This window comes from Scyliorhinus torazame, chromosome 2, assembly GCF_047496885.1.
Source record: "Scyliorhinus torazame isolate Kashiwa2021f chromosome 2, sScyTor2.1, whole genome shotgun sequence".
In the NCBI taxonomy this organism is placed as follows: Eukaryota; Metazoa; Chordata; class Chondrichthyes; order Carcharhiniformes; family Scyliorhinidae; genus Scyliorhinus; species Scyliorhinus torazame.
The window spans coordinates 91,178,297-91,202,091 of record NC_092708.1 but is presented as its reverse complement, the minus strand read 5'-3'; the positions used below and the strand labels follow the sequence as shown (position 1 = coordinate 91,202,091).

General features: G+C 48.5%; 1 protein-coding gene across 2 annotated transcripts in view; it reads right to left on the bottom strand.

Moving 5' to 3' along the window:
• Nucleotides 1-22,305, bottom strand: part of grb14 (growth factor receptor-bound protein 14) — a 364,132-nt gene extending 341,827 nt beyond the window's left edge. The window contains exon 1 of one of the 2 annotated variants that reach the window (XM_072474138.1): nt 22,228-22,305. The gene's annotated coding sequence lies outside the window, so the exon portion shown is untranslated. The remainder of the gene's footprint in view (nt 1-22,227) is intronic. The other variant, XM_072474117.1, reaches the window with a different exon arrangement.
• Between the last annotated feature and the right edge of the window lie 1,490 nt (nt 22,306-23,795).

Genomic DNA, 23,795 nt, shown 5'->3' with positions numbered 1-23,795 from the left:
GAGTGCCTTTGAACAATGAACTGCCCGAGGGGCACGCAAGCAAATACATCGGGTGAGCACTCCACCAGCAGCCCCCCCAACCCCCAACCAGCATGAACTCTGCCCCGCCCCACAATTTGCTCAAGATAATAGAATCAATTGAAGACCAAGTTCTGAACTGATCTGTTCTGTTGCAGTGATAAAAATCGGGAGTCCCAGTGTCTGCGTCAAGCAGGAATAACTCCCCAAGAAACAGACCTAAAGTATTACAAAACACTCTGCAGGAAACTCATTGTCCTAAACATCTGGTTAAATCTTGTAAAGCTTAGAAGCACATTTCACCTTGCTGGTGTAGCCAAAATGACGGATTAGCACCTGTGCCTCCTGGCCACACTGCTCTTATTACCTAGATTGGTTTTATGGAAGATAGACTGAAGCTAAGTTTGGTTTTGCACCTGGGTTTAGATCCATAGCTTTCATATTTTTTATTACACCGGTTTGCACATGCCAGTATAATATTCATCTTGTGCTGTAACCAAAATGTTTATAGTTCATGTGACAATCGTCAAGATAAAGGATCATCTATAGAGATAGAAAGGCAAGAATTTTGCTGAAATGTCAGACTATACAAACTAAAGATTGATATTGTGGGATCTTTTCGATCAAAAACCTGACAATTGCATGCTGACCAGCTGTTTAAGGTTGAAAAATCCATATATGTGAAAGCATAATTACATATTGTGGCAACTCCTACCTGCAAGGACGAGAGGATTATGAAAACATGCTAAACTAGGGATGTCAAGTCGTTCTTTCATCAAGCAGAATATATGGCAGGCACACTTTGCTCTCCCGTTCAGTCATGTCACCATGCTGCACAACATCTTTACTTTTTCTTAAAATTGACTTTGTTTGTGTAGTACGATTAATGCGTTATTAATCATCTCAAAGTGCTTTAAAAAATTTGTTGATTCACATTTGTTTAAACAGCTCAACTGTTTTCTTTGCCCCACCAAATCCATTGTAATATTCAGAGTCATTCGAGTCGTGCATAAAGCCAATGCAGAGAATTCAGGTTCAAAGCATAGGTATTATTTTCTGCTCCACTGCCTGTTCAAAGTGTGAATGGAGGATTAGAGATGGAGAATGTATGTTTTTATAACGTCTGAGTTAATATCAAATGGTTTCCGTCTTTTCTTTAACTGGACTGCAAATGTGCTTCACCTTTAAGCAAAACAAGTTATTTATTTTGATGAAATCCAACGTGACAGAGGGAATGTAAAACGATAGTATTCGCGCAGTGAACACATGGAATGGCCAGCTGGATGGAACAATACTCTTTTATTACTCTCCACTCCCCAAAAAGTCTCCCTCCTCGACCTCCACCCAGATCAGGGTTTTTATACTGTGCGGGCTCCCCTCGTTAAACGGGAAGCCTCACCCCATTACCGGGGAAGTTCTTATTCCATGTAGGTCACGAGGAACTGAATGGTCCACACCCAGTGACCTCCATGGGGGTTGTAACAAAAATGTACAATTATGAAGACAAAACAAAGTAAGGAATTCCACATGCCACAACATCCACAAAAATGAACATTTTTACAAATTAGTCAATTGAAAATTGTTGCTTTACTGAAGTGGTTTGCTAACAAAATTCAGTGATACACATATTCAAGGCATGTGCTACATTAGCTCATTTACTTCAGCAAGGTAGACATAGAATTTACAGTGCAGAAGGAGGCCATTCAGCCCATCGAGTCTGCACCAGCCCTTACAAAAAGCACCCCACTGAAGCCCACACCTGTAACCCAGCAACCTTATCCTACCCCTTTGGGCACTTAGGGCAATTTAGCATGGCCAATCCACCTAATCTGCACGAGTTTGACTGTGGGAGGAAACCAGAGCTCCCGGAGGAAACCCACACAGACACGGGGAGAATGTGCAGACTCCACACAGGCAATGACCCAAGCCAGGAATCCATCCTGGGACCCTGGAGCTGTGAAGCGACAGTGTTCCCTATGTGCTACCCACTAAGCTATCGTGCCGCCCATCAGTGCTACCGTGCCGCCCAAGATAATATACACTGCTGCACTGCTTTAAAATTAGCCTTTTTAGGATTGAAATGAGGATTTTGTTTTTACCTCAGAGGGTTGTACGACGTTGGAACTCGGCCTCAGAAAACAGTGGAGGCAGAGTCAATGAATATCGTTTAAGGCGGAGGTAGGTTGTTACCCTTGCCTAACACGGATCGAATGTTATTGGGGGGTAGCTGGGATGTGCTATTGGAAACACAAACTGATCAGTCATGATTTTACTGACTGGCGAAGTAGGCTCGAGGGTCTACTTCTGCTCCTGTTTCATATGTTCATTATGTTCATAAGTAAGCAATCATGAAGAAAATCAGAATGTTTTTCTCGAAATGAGGAGAAAATAATTTCTTACCAGCACTTAACTTGAGCGTTCAATATATAAATAGTCACAACTGTACGTGTCATTTAATTTTCAACACAGAGTTTTTTTGTCAGCTGTATTTACAAGTTCAAAGTCCCGTATAGATTTTTGTTTCAAGCAGCCTAAATAGTGCAAGTGTTGTGAGGGGAAAAAATGGCTAACTGCAAGCAGACTTCCTCTGTGAATGACATGTCACAAGGGGATAAGACCAAAAGGTAAAGTAATAATAGTTTTAAACCTTTTAATAATGACCCATGTTCAATGTTACTCTTTGAAGTTTTAAATTAATTTTCAATAGTTTAAGAAAATGCACCTGTGGTAGTCTGTGTAGAGGTATTACGGTACCTGGTAATGCTGGAACACCATTGGTAGATATTGTATGCTTCCTATTGGTCAAGCTGTATGGTAGCTCCGCCCTGCTAGGCGGGGTATAAGAGCCCGTGCCACCCCAGCAGCCTTCATTCTGCACCTGAGCTGCTGGGGGAAATATCTAGCTTATTAAAGCCTTCAGTTGGACTACAACCTCGCTTTAGTGGTCATTGATCGTGCATCAATTTAATGAGCTAGATTTAAAAGGATGGAGCTCCGAATGAAGCGGGAGTGACTGCAACTCAGCCCCCACACGGCGAACTCAGCGGCAATCTTCAAGCACTGGCTGGCGTGTTTTAAACAATATCTCTGGACGGCCGAAAACACACCCATGGGAGAACAGAAAATGTAAGTCCTGCAATCGAGGGTGAGCCCGGAGATTTACACCCTCATCGAGGAAGCGGAAGACTTCGATGCAGCAATAGAGCTGCTAAAAGGACATTATATTCACCCGGTAAACCAGGTCTACGCCCGACATCTGCTAGCAACGAGGCGACAAATCCCTGGGGAATCGCTGGGAGAATTCTACCGTGCACTCCTGGTGTTGGGGAGAAATTGCAGCTGCCCGCAGGTTTCGGCAAGCGAACACACAGAACTCTTGGTCCGGGACGCTTTCGTGGCAGTTATGCTGTCCTCCCAAATCCGCCAGCGATTGCTGGAAAAAGACACTCTAGGTCTCAAGGAGGCCCGGGTCCTTGCAGGCTCCCTGGATGTGGGCTCCAGAAATGCCCGCGCTTACGTTCCCGACCGCGCGGCAGCCCCCTGGGCAGCGTGGAACCCCTCCGCAGCCGACCCCGAGACATCCCCCATCCCCCCCACAAGCTTGTGCTGCAAGGCGGCCGGGCAACCCTGGGGGGCCCCGCTGCTACTTTTGTGGGCAGGCCAAGCACCCCCGCTAGTGCTGCCCGGCCCGCGCATCCACCTGCAAGGGATGCGGTAAAAAGGGCCATTTAGTGGTACGCCAGGCTCGTGCGGTTGCCGCAGTCTCCGGCGGTCAATGCGGACCGCCACCACAAACCTCTCCACGGTTCCCGTGCGGTCAGCAGGCGTGGCCATCTTCCTACTCCAGGGCCACGTACGGACCCCGGGCGCCGCCATCTTGTCCCGCGGACGCCATGTTAGATGGATGGGCGCCGCCATTTTGTGCAACCCCAGCCATGTGCGACCAATGGGTGCCGCCATCTTGGATAGACTCCCAGGACCCCAGCTCAGCTGACCACACACTGCCCGAAGAGAACACTCAACTGCTGCGATTAGCCTCGGTGACTGTGGATCAGTCCCGGCCTCGAACATTCTGAACTGCCACAGCAACTGTATTTATCAACGGGCATGAGATGTCCTGCCTCATCGACTCTGGGAGCACGGAGAGCTTCATACACGCCGACATGGTAAGGCGCTGTTCTCTACTCGTCCACCCCGTTAATCAAAAAATCTCCCTGGCCTCCGGTTCACATTCAGTAGAGACAAAGGGATTTTGTGTAGCAAACCTCACAGTCCAGGAAATGGAGTTTAAAAATTACCGGCTCTACGTCCTTCCCCACCTCTGCGCGGCCACACTCCTAGGTTTAGACTTCCAGTGTAATCTCCAAAGTCTAACTTTCAAATTCGGCGGCCCTATACCCCATCACTGTCGGCGGCCTCGCGACCCTTAAGGTCGACCCGCCTTCCCTGTTTACGAACCTCACCCCGGATTGCAAACCCGTCGCCACCAGGAGCAGATGGTACAGTGCCCAGGATCGGATCTTTATTAGGTCAGAGTCCAAAGACTACTGAGGGAAGGGGTCATTGAAGCTAGCAACAGTCCCTGGAGAGCTCAGGTAGTGGTGGTAAAGACCGGGGACAAGCAGAGGATGGTCATCGACTACAGTCAGACCATCAGCAGGATATACAGCTTGACGTGTACCCTCTCCCCCGCATATCCAACCTGGTAAACAGGATCGCGCATTACGGTCTTCTCCACGGTGGATCTTAAGTCCTCCTACCACCAGCTCCCCATCCGCACTAGTGACCGCAAATACACTGCTTTCGAGGCAGATGGGCTCTATCACTTCTTAAGGGTTCCCTTCAGTGTCACTAACGGGGTCTCGGTCTTCCAGCGCAAGATGGACCGAATGGTTGACCGGTACGGTTTACGGGCAACATTCCCCATATCTCGATAATGTCACCATCTGCGGCCACGACCAGCAGGACCACGACACCAACCTCCGAAAATTCCTCCAGACCGCAAAGATCCTTAACCTTACATACAACAAGGATAAATGCGAGTTTAGCACCCACCGCCTAGCCATCCTCGACTACGTAGTGCGAAATGGAGTTATAGGCCCCGACCCTGAGCGCATGCGTCCCCTTATGGAGTTCCCCCTCCCTCACTGCTCCAAGGCCCTGAAGCGCTGCCTACGGTTTTTCAGTTATTACGCACAGTGGATCCCAACTATGCGGACAAGGCCCATCCCCTGATCCAATCCACAGCTTTTCCCCTGTCGATAGAGGGCCGCTAGGCTTTCAGCCGCATCAAAACGGACATTGCAAAGGCCACGATGCACGCCATCGACGAGTCCCTCCCCTTCCAGGTCAAGAGCGACGCGTCTGACATAGCTCTGGCGGCCACCCACAACAAGCGGGCAGGCCCATGGCCTTCTCACGTACCCTCCATGCCCCCGAAATCCACCACTCCTCAGTCGAAAAGGATGCCCAGGTCATAGTAGAAGCTGTGCGACATTGGAGGCATTACCTGGTCGGCAGGAGATTCACTCTCTCACTGACCAACGGTCGGTTGCTTTCATGTTCGATAATGCACAGCGGGCAAGATTAAAAACTATAAGATCTTGCGGTGGAGGATCGAACTCTCCACCTACAACTACGAGATCTTGTATCGTCCCGGGAAGCTAAACGAGCCTCCTGATGCCCTGTCCCGCGGCACATGTGCCACCGCACAAGTGGACCGCCTCCGAGCCCTCCATGAGGACCTCTGCCACCCGGGGGTCACTCGCTTTTTCCACTTTATCAAGACCCGCAACTGCCCTACTCCATCGAGGAGGACAGGACAGCCACCAGGGACTGCCAAATCTGCGCGGAGTGCAAACCGCACTTCTACCGACCAGAGAAAGAGCACCTGATAAAGTCTTCCCGTCCCTTTGAACGCCTCAGCATGGACTTCAAAGGCCCCCTCCACTCCACCGACCGCAACACGTACTTCCTGAACGTGATTGACGAGTACTCCCGGTTCCCAGTCGCCATCCCTTGCCCCGACATGACCGCAACCACCGTCATCAAGGCCCTCCATAGCACCTTTGCACTGTTCGGGTTCCCCGCGTACATATATAGTGACAGGGGTCCTCCTTTATGAGCGACGAACTGCGTCAATTCCTGCTCAGTAAGGGCATCGCCTCGAGCAGGATGACCAGTTACAACCCCCGGGGTAACGGACTGGTAGAGAGGGAGAACGGAACGGTCTGGAAGACCGTCCTACTGGCCCTACGGTCCAGGAATCCCCCAGTCTCCCGCTGGCAGGAAGTCCTCCCGGATGCCCACCACTCCATCCGGTCACTGCTTTGTACCACAACCAACCAGACACCTCACGAATGTCTCCTTGTCTTCCCCAGGAAGTCCTCCTCTGGGACCTCGCTCCCGGCCTGGTTGGCAGCTCCCGGACCCATCCTGCTCCGAAAACATGTGCGGGCGCACAAGTCGGACCCGTTGGTTGAGAGGGCCCATCTTCTCCACGCTAACCCCCAGTACGCCTTCGTGGCGTACCCCGATGGCCGACAAGATACGGTCTCCCTATGAGACCTGGCGCCCGCTGGAGCCCCAGCACACCCCAGCCATCAGTCCCCCCCCCCCAACCAGGGCACCTTACAGGAGGATAGGTCCTGCCGCCGGCCCCGTCTAGGCCCCCCCACCCACCAACGCACCCCGCAGGCGCTCCCTTCCCAGGTCAACCGTTTTCCCCACCAGCGCCGTCGAGGGGTGTCGAAGCTGCCACAGAGACCGAGGCCACGCTCCTGGAGTCACAGACGCCCGAGCCTCCACCGGAGTCACCACCGAAGCTCCGATGATCACAAAGGACGACCAGGGCCCCCAATCGACTGATTGCTTCATTTTAAATTGTAAATTTAAGTCATAAATTGTAAATAGTTAATAGAATTGTAAATAGTTACAAAACGTTGTACAGAGGTATTATGGTACCTCCATAACTAATTCTACCACGTTGCCATGTTTGTAGTATAAGGCCACCACACCCGCCGGACTCTTTTTTAACAGGGGGTGAATGTGGTAGTCTGTGTAGAGGTATTATGGTACCTGGTAATGCTGGAACACCATTGGTAGATATTGTATGTTTCCTATTGGTCAAGCTGTATGGTAGCTCCGTCCTGCTAGGCGGGGTATAAGAGCCCGTGCCGCCCCAGCAGCCTTCATTCTGTACCTGAGCTGCTGGGGGAAACATCTAGTTTATTAAAGCCTTCAGTTGGACTACAACCTCACTTTAGTGGTCATTGATCGTGCATCAGCACCAAACCAAGCATACTAATTTTTCTGTTGCTGAACTACCTGAGGTTGAACATTTTGCTAATATTTAATCAGGCCTCTATTGGACTAATTGCTTGTGGTATTTTTGTCATTCTGAGCTGCATTTTCACCCAAACTCTTCATACTTTGTTAATTATCCAGTGAATTATTCATATTATTGCACAGGGTCACTGGGTCCAAAGTATCATCTAACCAGAAAGAAAATTCCATTCACTCACCAACAGCAACCGTCTCTGTCTACAACGGCACAATTCTCTGTTGATACATTCAACCACATGCACTGTTCATGTCAACTCTGTCCGTTCACCTGCCAGCATGGTTACAACCACAGCGAAATGTAATTTTTAAAAATGTAACCAAATCTAAAATCAAAAGTCTTCATTTGTGCACGAACTTTGCAAAGAATTTGCTTTACAACAAACCCTTAAATCTGTAATATTGTTTGCATATGCTCTGGGCAGACTTCTCTAAAACAGAACCTGGAATTATCGTACACAAAACACGAATACAAAAGATGTCTTGATGGTGCTACACATCTGAGCTCCGTAATGTGATGATGTGGCAAGTCTTTCACACTGTAGCCCAAATGCCTTTTTGTTATGGATTTTGTTTAAAGTTCTTAATTGAACTTTAACCTCCTAAAATATAAAATTAACTTTTATATTGTTATTGTGGAATTAGAAATTTCAACACAAGTTGCTGAATTTAGCTTGCCTATTGACAACTTCATTTTGCACAACATATCTTTTGCACAAGAGTTTAGATTGGATAAAGTGCTCGGTGAACAGCTGTGATGTTGCAGAAACTGAAAAGACTCATTCATTCTTACCCCAACTCCAGTAGGCAAATCCTATTGCTGAAAGTTAATGTGAATCATGAGACACACTTATAAATTGGTCTTACAGTATAGAATTGTTTTCATTCCTTGTGGTGGGTTTTTGAAATGCCATTTAAAAAATATTTGGGAAATTAAAAAAGCAATAAAATTTGAAAATTTACACAACTTTCCAAATGCAATTTACGGAAAAGAAAGACAAAAGTAATGAAACATCTGAGTGTTTTGCCATTCATTACTGAACATAAAAAGATTTAAACACAAGAGACTATTTGGCCCATAAGCGGCTGACAAAGAACTATACACTAAGCTCTTCCAGCTCTAGGTCTGTAGCCCTTTATCAAATGGCACCTCCAGTGGTTATTTTATGCAATGGGAATTTCTGCCACAGCACCTTTTCAAAGCAGTGAATTACACACTCCCACTACCTGTTGGGTGAAAGAATTTCTCAACTCCCATCCAATTCTTCCATCAATTACTTAAAGTGTATACCTTATTTGAAAAGGTCTCCCTGCTAATGGAAGAAAGTTGTCCATGTACATAGATCCCTGAAAGTTGCCACCCAGGTTGACAGGGTTGTTAAGAAAGCGTACGGTGTGTTAGCTTTTATTGGTAGAGAGATTGAGTTTCGGAGCCATGAGGTCATGTTGCAGCTGTACAAAACTCTGGTGCGGAAGTGGTCGTGCAAGGTACCGTGGTTAACTAAAGCAGTCGAAACACTTATCAAGAGGAAGAAGGAGGCTTATGTAAAGATGAGACATGAAGATTCAGTTAGAGCGCTCGAGAGTTACAAGTTAGCTAGGAAGGACCTAAAGAGAGAGCTAAGAAGAGCCAGGAGGGGACATGAGAAGTCTTTGGCAGGTTGGATCAAGAATAACCCTAAAGTTTTCTATAGATATGTCAGGAATCAAAGAATGACTAGGGTAAGAGTAGGACCAGTCAAGGACAATAGTGGGAAGTTCTGCGTGGAGTCCGAGGAGATAGGAGAGGTGCTAAATGAATATTTTTTGTCAGTATTCACACAGGAAAAAGACAATGTTGTCAAGGAGAATACTGAGATTCAGGCTACTAGACTAGAAAGGCTTGAGGTTCATAAGGAGGAGGTGTTAGCAATTCTGGAAAGTGTGAAAATAGATAAGTCCCCTGGGCCGGATGGGATTTATCCTAGGATTCTCTGGGAAGCTAGGGAGGAGATTGCTGAGCCTTTGGCTTTGATCTTTAAGTCATCTTTGTCTACAGGAATAGTGCCAGAAGACTGGAGGATAGCAAATGTTGTCCCCTTGTTCAAGAAGGGGAGTAAAGACAACCCCGATAACTATAGGCCAGTGAGCCTTACTTCTGTTGTGGGCAAAATCTTGGAAAGGTTTATAAGAGATAGGATGTATAATCATCTGGAAAGGAATAATTTGATTTGAGATAGTCAACACGGTTTTGTGAAGGGTAGGCCGTGCCTCACAAACCTTATTGAGTTCTTTGACAAGGTGACCAAACAGGTGGATGAGGGTAAAGCAGTTGATATGGTGTATATGGATTTCAGTAAAGCATTTGATAAGGTTCCCCATGGTAGGCAACTGCAGAAAATATGGAGGCATGGGATTGAGGGTGATTTAGCAGTTTGGATCAGACATTGGCTAGCTGGAAGAAGACAAAGGGTGGTGGTTGATGGGAAATGTTCAGACTGGAGTCCAGTTACTAGTGGTGTACCGCAAGGATCTGTTTTGGGGCCACTGCTGTTTGTTATTTTTATAAATGACCTGGAGGAAGGCGTAGAAGGATGGGTGAGTAAATTTGCAGATGACACTAAAGTCGTTGGAGTTGTGGACAGTGCGGAAGGATGTTACAAGTTACAGAGGGAAATAGATAAGCTGCAGCGCTGGGCTGAGAGGTGGCAAATGGAGTTTAATGCAGAAAAGTGTGAGGTGATTCATTTTGGAAGGAATAACAGGAAGACAGAGTACTGGGCTAATGGTAAGATTCTTGGTAGTGTGGATGAGCAGAGAGATCTTGGTGTCCATGTACATAGATCCCTGAAAGTTGCCACCCAGGTTGAGAGGGTTGTTAAGAAGGCGTACGGTGTGTTAGCTTTTATTGGTAGAGGGATTGAGTTTCGGAGCCATGAGGTCATGTTGCAGCTGCACAAAACTCTGGTGCGGCCGCATTTGGAGTATTGCATGCAATTCTGGTAGCCGCATTATAGGAAGGATGTGGAAGCATTGGAAAGGGTGCAGAGGAGATTTACCAGAATGTTGCCTGGTATGGAGGGAAGATCTTATGAGGGAAGGCTGAGGGACTTGAGGCTGTTTTCGTTAGAGAGAAGGTTAAGAGGTGACTTAATTGAGGCATACAAGATGATCAGAGGATTAGATAGGGTGGACAGTGAGAGCCTTTTTCCTCTAGCACGAGGGGACATAACTTTAAATTGAGGGGAGATAGATATAGGACAGATGTCAGAGGTAGGTTCTTTACTCAGAGAGTAGTAAGGGCATGGAATTCCCTGCCTGCAACAGTAGTGGACTCGCCAACACTAAGAGCATTCAAATGGTCATTGGATAGACATATGGACGATAAGGGAATAGTGTAAATGGGCTTTAGAGTGGTTTCACAGGTCAGCGCAACATCGAGGGCTGAAGGGCATGTACTGCGCTGTAATGTTCTATGTTCTATGTACTTCCTATCCCTTCTCCATAGCCCTCAATCTTATCACATCAGAAACATCTAAAGTTATGGGTTAGACAGCAAGCTACACAAGTCGAACAAAATGCACATAAAATTAATTGTCAGAAATAAACCTGCTGTATTTTCTTGCAGAAGAATAACCACTCTATCATTGACGTGGAAATCCAGGACCTAGAGCAATGTACAGAAACATGAAAGTATTACAACATAAACTGGCTGTACATCTCCAAGGCAGCACTGATTTTTTTAAGCTACCTAACCTATGCTGTTGGCTTCTGGTACTTCCCAATTTCCCTCCTTTTCAAGCAATTATTTCGATATGCTTGAAAAAATAGTTTATGGATCCACAACGGCAATATTTATCTAGCATCTTTAATGTAATTAAATATTCCAAAGCCTTTCGCAGATGTACTAGAAAGCAAAATTTGACACAATTTACAAAAGGTGATAGTCGGGCAGATGTCCAAAAGCTTAATTATAGAAGAAGCTTTAAAAGACAGAGTCTTAAAGAAAGAAAGGGAGGGGATCAGAGGGGACACTTCAACTGGAATGTTGGTGATCACAAGATCAGAGGGCAGGGGATTGGTGGCAATAAAAATGGGAGGGGAGGTTGATCAGAAAACCCCTTGGAGTCAATGACCAGTGTGCACGCTCACAAAAGAAAGAGAGGCAAATGCAAGAGAAGACTCCGAACTCGGGAGTCTTCCACAGGCTGTCCTAGAAATAAGGATCAAAAGGGATTTCATGAGGTACGTGGGATGAAAGGTAAAAATAGGGGACAATTTGTCACCTTGTATATATTAGCAGGTTGCGGGCTGGAGAAGATATCAGAGAAACGGAGGGGCAAGGCCATGGAGGGACTTGAGAAACAAGGATGAGAATTAAAAAAATTAAGATATTGCTTGACCAGGCATCAATGTACTTCAGCAAGGATGTGGAGATGCCGGTGTTGGACTGTGGTGCGCACAGTAAGAAGTCTTACTGTGAGACTTATCAGATGAGTAATGAAGGAGCTATGCTCTGAAAGCTAGTGATTCCAAATAAACCTGTTGGATTTCAACCTGGTGTTGTAAGACTTCCTACTTCAGCAAGCACATGGATAATTGTAAAGGGGCCTTGGAAGATGCCAGGATATGTGCAGTGTTTTGAATGACCTGAATTTTACGGAGCATAGATTGTGACAGGCCGGCTGGGAGTGCATCAGAGTAGTGAAATCTGGAGGTAACATGGCATGGACAAAGATTTCAGCAGTAGTTGAGCTGAGAACAGGGCCATGCTCGGGTGGTGTTATGGAAATGAAATGAAATGAAAATCGCTTATTGTCACAAGTCGGCTTCAAATGAAGTTTGTGTGAATAGCCCCTAGTCGCCACAGTCCGGCACCTGTTCGGGGAGGCTGGTACAGGAATTGAACCGTGCTGCTGGTCTGCCTTGGTCTGCTTTCAAAGCCAGCGATTTAGCCATGTGCTAAACCAGCCCCAGGTACTAAAAGGCAGCCTTAGAGATAGCTTGGACATGGAAAGCTCATTTCAGTGTCAAATATGACACCAGGTTTCAGGTTCAAATAGGTGCCAGGGAGAGAGATGATGATAATAATCTTTATTCTTGTCACAAGTATGCTTACATTAACACTGCAATGAAGTTACTGTGAAAATCCCCACCACATTCTGCCGCTTGTTCGGGTACACTGAGGGAGAATTCAGAATGTCCAATTCACCTAACAAGCACGTCTTTCGGGAGTTGTGGGAGCAAACTGGACCACCCGAAGGAAACCCACGTAGACACAGGGAGAACATGAAGACTCCACACAGACAGTGACGCCAAGTCGGGAATCGAACCCGGGTCCCTGGCGCTGTGAAGCAACAGTGCTAACCACTGTGCTACCCTGCCGCCTATACAATGGATCACTCATGACTTGCCATAATCGGTCGAGTCATAACAACCAAGTAAAGAGCTTGGTGTCCTCACTAGTGCCCTCAATAGCTATATTTCTTAGCAATGGCACACTGTCAGTGTGTGCATGATGCACAGGATGCACTGCAGTAATTCATTATGGTTACATTAATAAAACCTAATGGATGAGGCTGGCAATGCTATGTTCGCACTACTGCTCTTAAGTTCCTCTCCAAGTCACACATCTTGTTAGCTGAGACACACTCTCTGGAAATGCCTCCTCATACTTTCCCCTCGAATCCTGTGAAAACCTTTTCAAATACATGCCTTTGGTCACTTCTGCTAACTCTCCTTTCCTGGAGACAAGACAAATCAATGTTCATCTGTGAGTTCATTACTTTAAAAATGCTGTCTAAATATATATTTTTATTGCTAAATTGTGCCATTTGTTTCAACCATAAAAATATTTAATTCCATTTTTTTTAAAGTGAAAGAAATTTGGCAGAGATTTTTGTCTTGCACTCCATACTCAAGTATAAGTGGAATAATCAATAGCAGGCACTATAATAAAACAAACAAGGAACAGCAGGTTTATTAAAAGATTGCAATCAAAGAGAGGGAAATGTTCCATCAACTTCAGTCCAACATATATTTTTTTTTAAACTGCAGCAACCAAATCAAGGTATGGATTTAAACCCAAAAGTGCAGCGATTTTCTAAATTTATTTTTGATCCTGAAGGCTGGACATAGTTTAACCAAACCAAAGGCAATTTTTTTCCCCCCGCTGTTTGTTGTGTAGAGGTTCGACTAAAATCATCTCTCAAATTGATCTTTAGTAAACCATTAGGGGATATGAAATGAAATGAATGAAATGAAAAATCGCTTATTGTCACAAGTAGGCTTCAAATGAATTTACTGTGAAAAGCCCCTAGTCGCCACATTCCGGCGCCTGTTCGGGGAGGCTGTTACAGGAATTGAACCCGCACTGCTGTCCTGCCTTGGTCTGCTTTAAAAGCCAGCGATTTAGCCTTGTGCTAAATCAGCCCCTGGATACGTGACAGAACACTGCATTCACTAACCCATGGGCATGATCTACCAGCCATGCCATGCCCATCTGATAGTTGCCGAGTGAAGCCTCCTGGGATCCCGCCCACAATGGGTGGGACCAGACAGCACGCGCTTAAGTAGATTTTAAACCTCTGGACAAGGTTATCCTGGAGCTGATGCAGATGCTAGGGTGCGGCCGTGATATTCAGGAGGGGAGGTCCATAGCCAATTGGAGGAGTTCCAAAGGTGACGGGTGCAGGAGATGGTGCCGGAAATCCCACTGGCTGGCTGCCGGAAAGGAGAATCCCGCTGTCGACGTGGGCCTACCGTGCAGGAAAACGCAGCTGGCGGACCAGAGAATCCCGCAGAGGATGTTTTATTCTGGGCGCGATCTAACGGCCACATTGTACCCAGCACGGATCTGGAAGCGCCAATTATATAGTGGGTAAGGCCAAAATCAGGATCTGCGCCATGAGCGAATCAGTTCACGATCTAACCAGCTCGCTCCTGTTGATGCGTTCAGGATCCCTACCAGACGGGGCGAGACACCAATCAAGACCAATTAAGAGCAACCTCCATCTCAATAGCGAGATGGAAGCCCAATCTAACAGCCCCCTGGGAACTAACCGACTCCCAGCGAGAGGTCACACAGACGCCGTTTAGCGCTCCGATTTAAAAACGGAAAGCGAGTGCAATGGCTGCAGAGGGAGGGGAGTGCCCATTTCCATTCCCCTGCATGAACCCAGGGGCATTGGAGCTGCTGCCCTAGTGCTCTGGGCAAGATGGGGGGGGGGGGGGGTTGGCGGCAGGGGTTGTGGATAACCCCTCGGGGGAGTGGGGGATGGGCCTGGTTGGGGGACTGGATGCCATAGATCGGGGTCGCCCCTGAGCAAGGGGGTGAAAAGGCTCAGCGTGTACGGGTCCTACAGGCCATCCTCCTATGTTATGCATACCCCAAATTGTTGCAACTACAGCTGCTGCCTGTCTGTCCGACCAAACACTTCCAGGACGGAGCCCTGTTCAGTTACCTGCTGAAGGCCACGTTAACTCCCTTTAGCTGTGAGCAGCCTCTAGCTGACGGCTATTGCTAATACAGAAACGGTGTTGTTAGTTATGTGAGTGCTGCAAAGTTCTCAAGTGCATTCTCATGGGTACACGGGTCATGTCTCAGGCGAGGGTTATTGCCCAGCATTCCAATCAAACTGTGAGGCCTGAACAGTTCGCCTGAATCCTGGGGGCTTCAACACCACAGAGGCAGCAGCCAACAATCAAACACACAAGAGCTGGGCTTCAGCACTGGGGATATGCCTGCAAGCAGAGGGGGGAATGTGTGCATCAGGAGAAGGCACCTGAGCATGATCTCCTTAGTGTTCCCGGCAGAGTTCTGGGGTCTAGGGGATCCTGCTGGCTGGGGGTGAGTGTGCAGAGCGAGGTCTTCCAGCACAATTGGCTCGGTGGTTGGCATTCTGAAAGAAGGCAGGGCACGTGGTATATCAGGGTCCCGGGGTGGAAGCCCTAACTGATTGTCGGTCTCTCTCCTTCTACAATTCCTTACAGCAGTCAATTTGACCCTGCAGCAGCTACCCTCGCAATACTGGATGCAGTCCAGGCAGCCAGATGCTGCACAAGGTGGCAGCAGTGCCAATGCAGGCTGTAGACGGCACCACATTTGCAGGGGTCTGCCGCACACCCTGGAGACCCGGCCGCCCATCAAACCGAGGAGCGACACAGAGGAGGAGGCCAACGATGGCCCAAGGTGTACAGATGTCGTTGGTCATTCGACGAAATGATGGGCAATGTGTGCCACAGGAGCCACGGTCTCAACACGGAGATGGTGCGGCCCCTGTGCCATGTACTTGCCGACTTGGCACCTTGTGGAGGAGGAAAAGACCCACTCTCAGCGGCGTATCACCATAACACTAAACTTTTATACAACTGTACAATCCTGGACTCGAGCAGGGCCTTGTGGGGCATTTCCCAGGTCATGAATGCCTTGTATGCCCGGGTAACTGACTACAAAATCTTTGAGCTGGACCAAGCATATCAAGATGCTTGTGCAGCAGGATTGTCCACCATCGCCAAGATACCCCAGGTACAGGGGTATTAGATGGCATGCATGTCACCTTGAGCGCACCAGGACATCAAGGAGTGCCCTTCATTAACAGGAAGGGGTTCCACTCCTCAAATGCTCAACTTGTATGTGACCACCACCTCCGCATCATGCACATGTGTACGTTTCCCAGGGAGTGTGCATGACAGCTACACCCTGGGACACTCGGTGATCCCCGGCATCTTCGAGGACCACCCCAGGATAACGGGTTGGCTCTCGGGGAATAAGGGATAACCCTTGAGTACCAGGCGATGACGCCAGTCCAGAGGCCAGAGACCGATGTGGAGACACAGTAAAACGAGGCCCATGCTGTCACCCGTGCTGTCACTGAGCGGTGCATCAAAATACTGAAAATGCGGTTCATAAGAACTAGGAGCAGGAGTAGGCCATCTGGCCCCTCAAGCCTGCTCCGCCATTCAATGATATCATGGCTGATCTTTTTTGGACTCAGCTCCACTTTCCGGCCCAAACACCATAACCCGTAATCCCTTTATTCTTCAAAAAACTATCTATCTTTATCTTAAAAACATTTAATGAAGGAGCCTCAACTGCTTCACTGGGTAAGGAATTCCATAGATTCACAACCCTTTGGGTGAAGAAGTTCCTCCTGAGCTCAGTCCTACTTCCCCTTATTTTGAGGCTATGCCCCCTAGTTCTGCTTTCACCCACCAGTGGAAACAACCTGCCCGCATCTATCCTATCTATTCCCTTCATAATTTTATATATTTCTATAAGATCCCCCCCCCCCCCCCCCGCATCCTTCTAAACTCCAATGAGTACAGTCCCAGTCTACTCAACCTCTCCTCGTAATCCAACCCCTTCAGCTCTGGGATTAACCTAGTGAATCTCCTCTGTACACCCTCCAGCGCCAGTACGTCCTTTCTCAGGTAAGGAGACCAAAACTGAACACAATACTCCAGGTGTGACCTCACAACACCTTATACAATTGCAGCATAACCTCCCTGATGCCTGAATCACTCGCTCGGGTGGTGCAGTGTAGTACAAACCCCAGGGGCTTCCCGTTTTGTGTTGGTCTGCTGTGCCCTCCCTAAATCGGCACAGCAGCGGGGCAGCATGCTGGAGAAGGAGGAGGAGGGACATGCGGCCGTATCTGTGGCGAATTATGAGGGGCCGGACCAGAAGGGGCTGGAGGACAAGCCTGGGAGGACAAGCAGGAGCAGCCTGAGGATGGAGGACAGGCAGCAGCGAGGGTCCGGCATGCCCAGAGGGGAAGGAGGCCCTCATTCTCGCCCGCTTCTCATAAGATGAGGCTTTGTCCATCAATTCACCCCCTTCCCTTCCAATCACCCCCTCCTCCATAGAGCACCCTCACCCCCACATCATTCCCACAACATCTCCTCCATGCTAGTCCTCAATACTGGGGTCCAGCAAGGCTGAAAACTTAGCCCTCTACTATACCCCCTATACACATATGACTGTGTGACAAAATATGGCTCCAACTCCATCACACGTTTGTTGATGACACGGCCGCAGTGGGTCAGATCTCGAACAATGATGAGTCACGAGTACAGGAGGGAGATAGTGAACCTAGTGGCATGGTGTAACAACAACAATCTCTCTCTCAACGTCAGCAAAACTAAGGAGCTTGTCATTGACTTCAGGAAGCAAAATATCGTACACATCTCTGTCTGCATCAATGTGCCGAGGTGGAAATGGTTGACAGCTTCAAATTCCTTGGTTTGCACATCACCAACAATCTGCCCTGTCCACCCACATCAACGCTACGACCAAGAAAGCACAACAGCATCTATACTTCCTCAGGAAAATAAGGAAATTTGGCATGTCCAAGTTGACTCTTACCAGTTTTTACAGATGCACCCGAGAAAGCATCCTGACTGCATCACAGCCTGGTATGGCAACTGCTCGGCCCAAGACCTCAAGAAACTACAGAGAGCCCTGAACAGAAACCAGTCCATCATGTGAACCCGTTGTTACCAGACTCCTGAATGACCCTCTTAGGGTTTGAACTGATCTTGTGGACTGAACTGATCTTTCTATGCATCTTCTCTACAGTTGTAGCACTATATACCGTATCCTTCACCCCCTACGTTTATGTATTTTCATTATGTATCCTCATGTATTTATCGTGTGTTCCATGTTTTCATGTATGGAACGATCTACCTGGATTGTACGCAGAACAATACTTTTCACTGTACCTTGCAACATGTAGCAATAAATCTAAATCTAATCCAAAAATTCGAATCTAAATCTAATCCTCAATCTTTGTCAAAGTCTGACTCCTGCCATTCTGCTGACAACGTGCTCACATCCAGCACCTACATGGGGTCTGCATCGGGGGCTCTTGCTGTTGGACAACTGTGCCTGGGGGCCAGGGTGTGGGTAGAGCAGGGAGTGGGTGTATGGACAGACCCACTGTGAAAAATAACATGGCAGAGGCTTTGCATGTTTCAGGTGTTACAAGTTTTGTGATCATTCAAAATCCCCATTGTCCCTAGGTACTGATGGTGTGCACCCCCCACCCCCACCATGCTGCCCCTCCCCGCTACCCCCGTGACCACTCCGCTCAGAGGTCCTCAATCTTCTATATCATAGATTATCATAGAATTTACAGTACAGAAGGAGGCCATTCAGCCCATCGAGTCTGTACCGGCTCTTGGAAAGAGCACCCTACCCAAGGTCAACACCTCCACCCTATCCCCACAACCCAGCAACCCCACCCAACACTAAGGGCAATTTTGGACACTAAGGGCAATTTATCATGGCCAATCCACCTAACCTGCACATCTTTGGGCTGTGGGAGGAAACCGGAGCATCCGGAGGATACCCACGCACACATGGGGAGGATGTGCAGACTCCGCACAGACAGTGACCCAAGCCGGAATCGAACCTGGGACCCTGGAGCTGTGAAGCAATTGTGCTAACCACAATGCTACTGTGCTGCGTCCTCCGTCTACGTCGAAGTGTATCTCCAGGATGCACATCAGAGGTGGAAGCAGTCTGCTGCCTTTGATGACCTTGGCAGACATCCTCTGGAGGGCCTGGAGCCAGAGGAACCCAACCGACTTACCGGTATCGTTGGCGTGTCCTTGATCCTTGACACCCTTTTCTGCCCACTGCCCTTGTGATACGTTGGTGTCAGGGGTGGTGTAATTCGGAAGAAGTGGTGACCGTCGTCGTCTCCTTGGTGGCAGGCTCCGGCTTGGCCTCCAATGCTCCCTCCTTGCGGACAGTGCCCGTAGGACCCTAAGGATCTCCATGGGGCTAAGGGACAGTGGGATCGAGCTCCAGAGGCCTCTGAGTCATCTGGCTTTGCCAGCCCTGGCAGCTCCCCACTGTCTGCACCATGGTATTGATGCCCTTAGCGATGATCCTCATTGACTGGGCAAAGCTCTGCAATGCCTCGGCAATGTCCACCTGCATCTGGGACACGTCGCTCAGCGACTGGGACATGCTGTCGAGGCCCTCAGCCACAGATTGAGCCATGCGTTGGACATCACCGCTCAAGACACTGACCTCATGCTGCAGGCTTTCCACTGCAGTTTCCACCCTGGCAGTGTTGGCCTCGGTGCCACATATTGCCGGCACCATCTCCTGCACCCATACAGCCGTGGCCTTTGGGACTCCTCCAATCAGCTATGCACCTGCCAGAGTGTAGCTGACATCCCCTTCCAGAAAGTCACAGCCGCATCAAAGCGTTTGCATCAGCTCTCGGAAAGTCTTGCCCAGAGGCTCGGCATCTGACTGGGACTCAGCTGAGTCCTGGGATCCCGCAGATGTCTGACTGCTGACCACCTTGGGTGTTCTCAACTCCACCTGATGTGCATCAGCAACTGTGTGGTGCTCACCAGATTGCAGCCCATAACTCTTTCCACTCACTTTGCCTACCGAGGTGTGAGTCTCTGTGCTGGTGGAGGGTGGAGGTGACAACTGTGATGCCTCGATGGTGATCTCCTGAGCTCTCCGAGGTGTTCTCTTGGGTGGGCAGGAAGGGGACGACCCCAGATGGCCAGGTCCCCTCAGATGGAGGTCCTGCGAGAGTAGGGACATGTGAGAGGGAAGGATAATTCTTTCTGACATGAACAAATCACTTGAGACATGTGATCTGGGTGAGGGGGCAGTGGATCCTCACCTCTCTGGCACAGGCCAACCTCGCTGCCGGTGACTTCTCTCTCCTCGGTCAACCCCGCGATCTCCAGGGCCCATTCCTCATAGAGGGTGAGGACTCTGATGTCTGGAACTCCGCCGCCCGTCTTGGCCCTTTCCCGTCTGTTATGGATCAACTACTTCTGCAGGGACAGAGAGATGGCATTGCGAGCCGCACGGTTGATACATCAGGGGGTGTCTATGGCAGGTGGTATGGTTGAGCACCGCTCCTAGGCATGAAATTAAATGAAAACCGCTTATTGTCACAAGTAGGCTTCAAATGAGGTTACTGTGAAAAGCCCCTAGTCGCCACATTCCGGCGCCTGTTCAGGGAGGCTGGTACGGGAATTGAACCGTGCTGCTGGCCTGCCTTGGTTTGCTTTCAAAGCCAGCGATTTAGCCCAGTGTGCTAAACAGGGTCTGTGCTTGTTGGTGCCAGGGTGTGCTGGGGCACAGGCGCGGTGCTTTGCTGGGGGGGGGGGGGGGGCTGCAAGGTGCAAGCCGCCGAATTGTTGGTGGGAGGTCAGGAGGGTGGCAGGCGGGATTGATGACAGGGGCCGGTGTTAGCTCACCTTGCAGCTTGCTGGAGATTGTTGGTCTTCTTCCTGTTGACGGCCACTGCCTCTCAGGCGCCATTGGTGACCCTGATGCTGGACCTCCGACCCCCTCGGGGGAACAGGATGTCCCGTCTCACCTTCACGGCATCCAGGTTGGCATTTCAATGCGTGGTGCCAAGGTCTTGTGCTGCCTGAGAGTTAGGTCAGAAGGACCGTTTATGAGCAATTCCCCCTTGTTAGCGGGGCGAGGTTCTGGCAAATCAGCCAGTTCCGCTGTGAAGCTTGTGGAGGAATCATTTTCGGCATTATGTGCTGTTAAAGACGAGTTGCATTTTCGCCAATGAGGCCGTCTGGAAGCACCCGTGAAGTTGCACCCGATACGACACTTAGAACTTTTCCCGTTAAATCGCACCCTCTACGTGTAATTCTAGTTTCTCAATTGAGAAATATGATATAAAAAGGACAGAAGTACGAACAACTGAGCTCACAATCTGCAAGAAATGCCTGAGGATAATGTGTCAGTTACTCTGCTCTACACTGCCTTATTTGCCAAGCAGCTTGGCACCATTGAGAGTTAAAAGCACACGATTGCATCCTGTGGGAGTCTTTTGGGGGCAACTTCAACTCCTGAGGCTGAAACAGCGCTTTGAATAACGCTGACTGAACAGCAATCCAGGTTTATACACAAACTCCTTTCAATGCTGTAATAAAGTGTTTTTTTTAAATAATATCGAGACAATGATGGCATCACTGTCCAACGCGCGTTTTTCCAAGATAATTAACGTTAAAAAGTGAGTGTCTTGAAAATGGGACCTGCAGTCAGGCGACAGGTGACAAGCTGCCAGAATTGCACCAGTCGTACCTGGAAAAATTGGGGGAAACTAAAATTAGATAGGAATGAGGACAGGACACACATTCCCCCTCTCCTCCCCCTTCCTTAAAACAAGTCTAAGCGCTTCAATGATCAAAGGAGACAAAAGTAAAAGCTATCTTTTCTAAATGTTAAAAGTGCAAATGTTATCAATCGTGCACTTGACCCGATATTAAATATTAACATATACATGAAAACTGATTTTTCTTTCTGCAGTGCAATATTACTCCAAAAGGGAAAATAAAAGTTTTGCTTTGTTTTAAAACGTTGCATTATTTCGGATGATCGCCACCCGTCCAAGGTGTGCAGATGCTTTATTGGAACTCCAATCCATCCATAACATTAAATGTTATAAAGTTGTCACACGACAGCCCAGCAGATCCAGAACTCGGCCTCGGAGTTTTGCTCCCCGCGTGTGAAACACTTGAACTTTCCAGCTCTCTGAAAGCAAATAGCCCTGGAAATGCTGACCTTCGAGCGCCTGGGATGGACAATCGAGCTGTTCACCTTGTCTCGGAGTCTCCAGCTCAATGAATGCGTCGCCAAGCCCTTTGCTGAGACTCCTCAATTGCAACCAGTGGAAGCAAAAGATCTGACGCAATTCGTCCACCTGTGCTGTACGAACGTGAGATCCGACCCCCCCCCCCCCCCTTCCCCCGCAGTTTCTGCAGTGTATCAGGTCCAACACCTCCCACCACCCCGCGCTTTTTGTCATCATCAGCGAGAAAACACAAAAGAAAATTCGCACCAAGTCCCTATGCAAATTGGAGTCAGTGGGGTAATTGACCTACCAGTAGAATATTTAAGGGTGGGCGACCTTGTTCGGAAGAAGTCAGCAAATGGGAAAATGCTGAAAAATCTCAGCGGGTCTGGCAGCATCTGTAAGGAGAGAAAAGAGCTAACGTTCGAGTCCAGAAGACTCAAAGCTAAAAGACAGAGAAAATGGGAAATATTTATACTGTAGGAGGAGGGAATGAAAGATGAGTCATAGCCACAGACACCAAGGTAAAGGAGTGGTAACAGCCACAGAAACCAAGGGAAAAGAGTGCTAATAGCCACAGAAACCAAGGGAAAATAGTACTAATAGCCACAGAAACAAAGGTAAATGAGTACTAATAGCCACAGAAACCAAGGGAAAAAGTGCTAATGGTAGTCCCCAGAGGGAATAAAAGGTGTGAAAGGCCAAACGACAGAGAAACTGAAATCAGAGGGTAAGGTGTGAGATGTAGATGTGGGGGAGGGAGGACATGGGTGGGAGAGGTAGAAGAAAATGCCAGCATGGCACCTTGGCAGTGCCAGACTGGCACCCTGGCAGTGCCCCTGCTCACTGGCTCACTAGTACGCAGATCTACAAAAACTGATCCCACTCACAATGGGCAGGACTCCCATAGCCGCGTCTCACGAGATATTGTTAGATCTTGCGAGGCATAACACGCTGGGTAGATTCCGGGAGTGGGGAAGCCCAACATCTACCTGCCAAGTTGCACTGCGGCGCGCTGACGTTCAGGCACAATGTGGCTGGTAGATTGCGTCCAATGTTCTCCCGACGGAGGTTAATTGCTATCAGTTTACGATCCCCCTGGGGGCGCAAACCAGCAGACAATTCAGTGTTTGTTTTATTTGTTCATGGGACATTTATTGCCCATCCCTAATTGCCCTTGTGGGGGTAGTTAAGAGTCAACCACATTGCTGTGGATCTGGAGTCACATGTTGGCCAGACCAGGCAGATTTTGTTCTCTAAAAGACATTAGTGAACCAGGTGGGTTTTTCTGACAAACGACAATGGTTTCATGGTCATCATTACTCTGGGTCAGAGCAGCACGGTGGCACAGTGGTAGCACTGCAGTCTCATGGCGCCGAGGTCCCAGGTTCAATCCCGGCTCTGGGTCACTGTCCGTATGGAGTTTGCACGTTCTCCCCGTGTTTGCTTGGGTTTCGCCCTCACAATCCAAAGATGTGCAAGGTAAGTGGATTGGCCACGCCAAATTGCCCCTTAATTGGAAAAAATGTATTGGGTACTTTAAATTTTTTTTAAAATCATTACTCTGGGTCTGTGGTTTACTAGTCCAGTGACAATACCACTACACCATCGCCTCCTTGCCAATCAATTTTATGTAATAGGGGGACCCCCCCATAGGGACCCCCTGCCTAAAAGGGTGCCCCCCCCCAAAAAAGCAGACACCGCCCCACCCCCAGAAACACGACCCCTGTCTGGAAGCTAGAGAACAGGAGCAGAGAAGAATTTTAACTGTAGCACTTACCTTGAAGCTCCATGTGTCTATTCCAGGGAAGAGAACAGCTATGACCTACATCTGGTTCCCTATTAGCTGCAAGCCATTCATCACTTTCTCATAGAATC